This window comes from Pristiophorus japonicus, chromosome 10 (assembly GCF_044704955.1).
Source record: "Pristiophorus japonicus isolate sPriJap1 chromosome 10, sPriJap1.hap1, whole genome shotgun sequence".
NCBI classification, from domain to species: Eukaryota; Metazoa; Chordata; class Chondrichthyes; family Pristiophoridae; genus Pristiophorus; species Pristiophorus japonicus.
In genome coordinates, this window is record NC_091986.1 from 138,216,013 (window position 1) to 138,222,466 (window position 6,454).

Genomic DNA, 6,454 nt, shown 5'->3' on the forward strand with positions numbered 1-6,454 from the left:
CGCGCACGCGCAGTCTCACACAAACATTGGCACTCGGCCATTTTTAAAAATACTGCAGAAAAAGTGAAGATTTGTTTCTTGGACCCCTGCAAAGGCTTGTAATTTAATTTTTTTGGATATTTCTGTGTGTGAGGGAGTGCTTTTAGCAGCACTGCTGAATAAATCACCTGCTAAAATAAGTGAGTTCAGCTTTTCACTGCTAAACTTGCAGAACCGGTGCTGCATTGGTGCATGCAAATTAAGGACTGTGTGTTTGGAGAAATAAGAGTGCCAATTCAACTTTGCAATAATACGTGGTGTTGACAATGCAGCACCCATTCTGCAAATTTAAATATAAAACTCTCGATGTGGCTGCCTCTCCCTGTCCAAATGGCCTCAGTCCCCCTCACAGCTCGAAGGCTGCTGCTGTATCTTCGGCTGCCGGCCAGCCACTGACATCCTATGGCCGAATGGCCTCACGTCTGTCTGCTGCTGATTCTTTGGCTGCTGGCCAGCCACTGACACCGCCCCTAAAGCGTGGCCGAATGGCCTCAAGAACCTTAATGAGCTGCGTGTGTCCTGTGTTGATTCTTCGGCTGCCGGCCAGCCACTGACGCCGCTGCTATCTCATGGCCGAATGGCCTCACGTCGGTCCGCTGATTCTTCGGCTGCCGGCCAGCCACTGACGCCGCTGATATCTCATGGCCGAATGGCCTCAGGTCCGTCCGATGCTGCTGCTTCGCGGCCAGCCATGAAGAGAATGAAGGCCTGCCTCAAGCACTGCAGCTCAGCTCGAAGCTTGCTGCCGCTGCCGTCGAGACACTGACGCCACACCGCTGCCTGTCTCCAACATGAAAGGCCTGCCTGAAGCACTTTCACACAGGTAGGAACATGGTTTATTTAATCTTTTCTTTGCTTATAAATTTTTATTCAGGTTGGATTTATTTGTATAATATTTGTATAAGTATAACTAAGGATTGATTGTAGAATTTAATGACTTCCCTTCCCCCCCCCTCCACCCCCCCCCACCTCGTTCCCTATGCCTAATTTGTAACCTACGCCTGATTTTCTAAAGTGTAGACAAGATTTTTTCGAGCGTACAAAAATCTTCACTTACTCCATTCTAAGTTAGTTTGGAGTAAGTTTTCACTCACGAAACTTTGAAATCAGGCGTAAGTGGCCGGTCACGCCCCCTTTTGAAAAAGAAATTCTGTTCCAAAGTGAAACTGTTCTACCTGACTAGAACTGGAGCAAACTAAATGTGGAGAATTCCGATTTCTAAGATACTCCGTTCTACACCAGTTGCTCCTAAAAATCAGGAGCAAATCATGTGGAAACTTGGGGCCATCGAATCATAGAAGTTTACAGCATGAAAAGAGGCCATTTCGGCCCATCGTGTCCATGCTGGCCAGCAAGAGGCTATCCAGCCTAATCCCATTTTCCAGCTCCAGGTCCGTACCCCTGCAGGTCACGGCACTTCAAGTGCACATCCAAGTACTTTTTAAATGTGGTGAGGGCTTCTGCCTCTGCCACCCTTTCAGGCAGAGTTCCAGATCCCCACAACCCTCTGCGTGAAGAAATTTCCCCTCAAATCCCCACTAAACCTGCTACCAATTACTTTAAATTTATGCCCTTGGTTGTTGACCCCTCTGCTAAGCGAAATAGGCCCTTTCTATCCACTATAGGCACCTTATAATTTTATATACCTCAATGAGGTCTCCCCTCAGCCTCCTCTGTTCCAAGGAAAACAAACCCAGCTTATCCAATTTGTCCTCATAGCTAAGATTCTCCACTCCCGGCAACATACTCATAAATCTCCTCTGTACCCTCTCCAGTGCAATCACGTTCTTCCCGTAATACAGTGACCAGAACTGCACGCAGTACTCCAGCTGTGGCCTAACCAGTGTTTTACACAGTTCAAGCATAACACTCTGCTCTTATATTCTGTGCTTTGGCTAATAAAGGCAAGTATTCTGTATGCCTTATTAACCACCTTATCTACCTGGCCTGCTACTTTCAGGGATTTATGGACATGCATAGAAACATAGAAACATAGAAAATAGGTGCAGGAGTAGGCCATTCGGCCCTTCAAGCCTGCAGTACCATTCAATAAGATCATGGCTGATCATTCCTTCAGTACCCCTTTCCTGTTTTCTCTCCATACCCCTTGATCCCCTTAGCCGTAAGGGCCATATCTAACTCCCTCTTGAATATATCCAATGAACTGGCATCAACAACTCTCTGCGGCAGGGAATTCCACAGGTCAACAACTCTCTGAGTGAAGAAGTTTCTCCTCATCTCAGCCCTAAATGGCCTACCCCTTATCCTAAGACTGTGCACTCCAAGGTCCCTTTGTTCCTCTGCACTTCCCAGTGTCTTGCCATTTAATGTGTATTCCTTTTCCTTGTTAGCCCTCCCCAAATGCATTACCTCACAATTCTCCAGATTAAATGCCAGTTGCCACTGTTCTGCCCACCTGACCAGTTAAGAAACATAGAAACATAGAAGCATAGAAAATAGGTGCAGGAGTAGGCCATTCTGCCCTTCGAGCCTGCACCACCATTCAATAAGATCATGGCTGATCATTCCCTCAGTACCCTTTTCCTCTTTCTCTCCATACCCCTTGATTCCCTTAGTCGTAAGCGCCATATTTAACTTCCTCTTGAATATATCCAACGAACTGGCATCAACAATCCTCTGTGGCAGGGAATTCCACAGGTTAACAACTCTCTGAGTGACGAAGTTTCTCCTCATCTCCGTCCTAAATGGCCTACCCCTTATCTTAAGACTATGCCCCCTGGTTCTGGACTTCCCCAACATCGGGAACATTCTTCCCGCATCTAATCTGTCCAGTCCCGTCAGAATCTTAGACGTTTCTATGAGATCCCCTCTCATCCTTCTAAACTCCAGTGAATAAAGGCCCAGTTGATCCAGTCTCTCCTCATATGATAGTCCAGCCATCTTTGATTGATATCTTCCTGCAGTCTGCTTTCTTCTTCATTGTCAACAACACAGCCAATTTTATTATCATCTGCAAACTTCTTAATCATACCCCTGACATTCAAGTCTAGATCATTGATGCATACCACAAAAAGCAAGGGACCTATTACTGAGCCCTGCGGAACCCCTGCAAAACATCCTTCAGTCACTAAAACACCCATCAACCATTACCTTTTGCTTCCTGCCTCTGAGCCAATTTTAGATCCAACTTGCCACTTTGTCCTGCATCCCGTGGGCTTCTGCTTTCGTGACCAGTCTGCCATATGGGACCTTATCAAAAGCTTTGCTAAAATCCCTATACACTACATCATACGCACTGCCCTCATCGACACTCCTGGTTACCTCCTTGAAAAATTCAATCAAGTTAGTCAGACACAACCTTCCCTTAACAAATCCATGCTGACTGTCCTTGATTAATCTGTGTCTTTCTAAATAAAGATTTATCCTGTCCTTCAGGAATTTTTCCAATAATTTTCCCACCACTGAGGTTAGGTTGACTGGCTTGTAATTACTCAGTCTATCCCTTTCTCCGTCTTAAACATAGGTACCACATTAGCAGTCCTCCAGTCCTCTGCACCACACCTGAAGCCAAAGAGGATTGGAAAAAGATGGTCAGAGCCTCTGCTATTTCATCTTTCGCTTCGCTCCACATCCTGGGATACATTTAATCCAGGCCTGGGGACTTATCCACTTTCAAAGCTGATAAACCCCTTAATACCTACTCTCTCATTATGTTTATTTCATCTAATATTTCACACTCCTCCTCCTTGATAGCAGTGTCTGCATCGCCCCTCTCATTTGTGAAAATAGTCGAAAAATATTCATTAAGAACCATACCCACATCTTCTGCCTCCACACACAAATTACTCTCATAGTCTCTAATAGGCCTTACCCTTTCTTTAGTTATCCTCTTGCGCTTAATATGCTCACATGCTTATATGTGCCCATGTAATTGCGATGTAAAGTAGAGAGCAGCAGATCACTGATTCAATCACTTGGCTACCACTCGCTGAACACCCTATATACCTCCAGTCCTTTCCCCAGTAGTCGAGTGCCAATGCCATTTCCAGTGATTTAACTTTGTGCCCTATCCTTAAATCTATTAACAAAAGGCAGGTTATGCTGGCCCACATGATACAAGTGAAAATGTTTCATTAAAACTATGGTCCATTTATGCTTAGTCAGCTCTTTACATTTGTACTTTGGCATAGACTAGCTCTGCTCCCTCATAGCTCTCTCTTACTTTCTTTCACTGTCAGGGCAGGAAACTGAGTGAAGGCCTGGGGAATCAAATACCAATCAAAATGAGCACATCGAAAGGACAGAAGGTTGGAGAAAACACTAAAATACACAGAGAAAAAGAAATTGACTGGAAAATAACAACAACCAAGCAAATAAGTAAATCAAATATAGGGGGAAGAAGTCGAAATAGAAAATAGTAAAAGGAAACAAAGTAATAGAGAGTATTAACATTGATAGGGGTCGGGGGGGGGGGCGGGGTGCATTCAATTAGGATCTTGCACAGGATTCTGTTACAAGTAGGGTTGGCACAACAAATTTCTGAACTATTTAGAATATCCCTGATTTTGCTCATGTGCCTCCACATGGCTGGTTCAGAGATTGAGAGGGCTGTGCCTAGGACACAAAGTATTAAAAATGTATATATTATTGTCGTCTTGTTTATACCAGCCATATAATGACATCACCCGTTTTCATCACTGTATGCAACAAGGCAGGGACAAGTTAGGTGGCCAGGTTGACACAATAGTCAGTCTGCTCACTGCACTACTGCAAAAGTAGCCACCTCCATCATTAATTTCAAGAATATAGCCGATTAGAGCTGCTTGGAGTCCTCAGGCAGGATTGAAGAGGCAGCTTTGTCACTATAGACAATGCAGCACTTCCCTCTGGCCCTGTGAAGGATGCTACCAGAGATTCCCCCTCAAATTATTATTCTTTCACTACTTTTTACATTATGGTTTTATTATCTTGTGGTTTAACAGTAAACTAAATTCTTTAACATTTTTTAGGTGTAAAAATTATATTGTACATTTACCTTTTTTTATTGAAGACTCTTTAAACACTGTTTTTTCTCGTCACTCTGCCTCTAGTTGATTTTGTCTTCGATGCAGGGAACCAGTTACCACCTAGTATTTTATTATTGTAGGTGTCCCACACACAATGTATCCCCCAACTCACTTGTGTCCTGAATTTTCAGATTCTGGCGTATTCTAGCAAGTGCTGCTCTTTTAACCTCTGGATTTTCTTAATTTGTGCATGTAAAAATTGCCTTTCTTTAAAAAAAATATAACTAGAAAGGTCTAGTTATCATAGCATTATTTAGGTCCTTTCAAACAAGTGAATAAATAGTCCTTTTATCAAAGATTCACAGGGTTAGAATTTCCATAAAACCCGCCACCGCTGGATTGCCACCCAAAAAGATTGCTAAGATTCTTAAATTAACGGAGGTGAAAAATTGCACAAAAAAAGGAAAAAAATACCGCCTGACAAGAAAATGGATCTTACCCGCAGATTCTCGGCGGTTAAACGCGATCCTGTGCAAATTGGGCAGTTCTTAATCAAAATGGGCGGTAATTACTCAAATTTAGACCAAGGCTGTGGTTGGGCCTGGGGAGGGGGAAAATACAAAAAATATTTTTTCCAAGAAACAAAAAATAAAAAATCAGAAAACCTTCTCAAGACCCTTTTTAACTTAATCGCTGTAAAAGAATTTTAAAAGAATAAAAAAATCACTTTAACTTACCTTTCTTTGCAGGGTACTTACCGACTGCCCAGCTCCGGCTGCTTTTCGTGGACATTTATTTTGATCTTACCTACAGATCACCGCTGAGCCAAAACTTGGGTGATAGCGGTTTTTTCGGCAGTGCACATCGGCAGTCGCTCTCCAGCAATATTTCGAAACTGCCAGTGGAATTCTTTGTGAAATGCAGTGTAAATTTTCGCCAGGTGGTTTTCTGCCGAAAATGAGCAGTACCGCTGAGAAAACCGGCGGAAATGGAGTGGAAATTCTACCCATTTTACCGCTGAAATGACATATAACGCCAATATATCACCCATTCTGGCACAAAATGGAAACTGACAGGCTTTTTTAGGAGACTTATCGGCAAGCGTTATTTTCCCAATGGGCTTAAAGCCGAGAAAAAATATCACAGCCCGCCCACTTTTTTGGGGCGGAATCAGCAGAATGGGCAAATTCAATGTCCATAATATCGCCCGGCGTTACTTTTTGCACGGAATTACCACCGAGATTCAATATTAATGCCAGCCCACTGTTTTTTGTCGTAAAGAGCATATTTACCCAAACTAGCGGCCATGGAGATCGCCCATCTTCAATTTCACCAACTCGCACACAAATTGCCCACAATATCGCTCGCTCAAAAAAATGCCCACAAAAAGTGGAACTAACCAGAACGAACTCCAGCAGTGTGGCTGGCATTTGTTAAATCCCACTCTT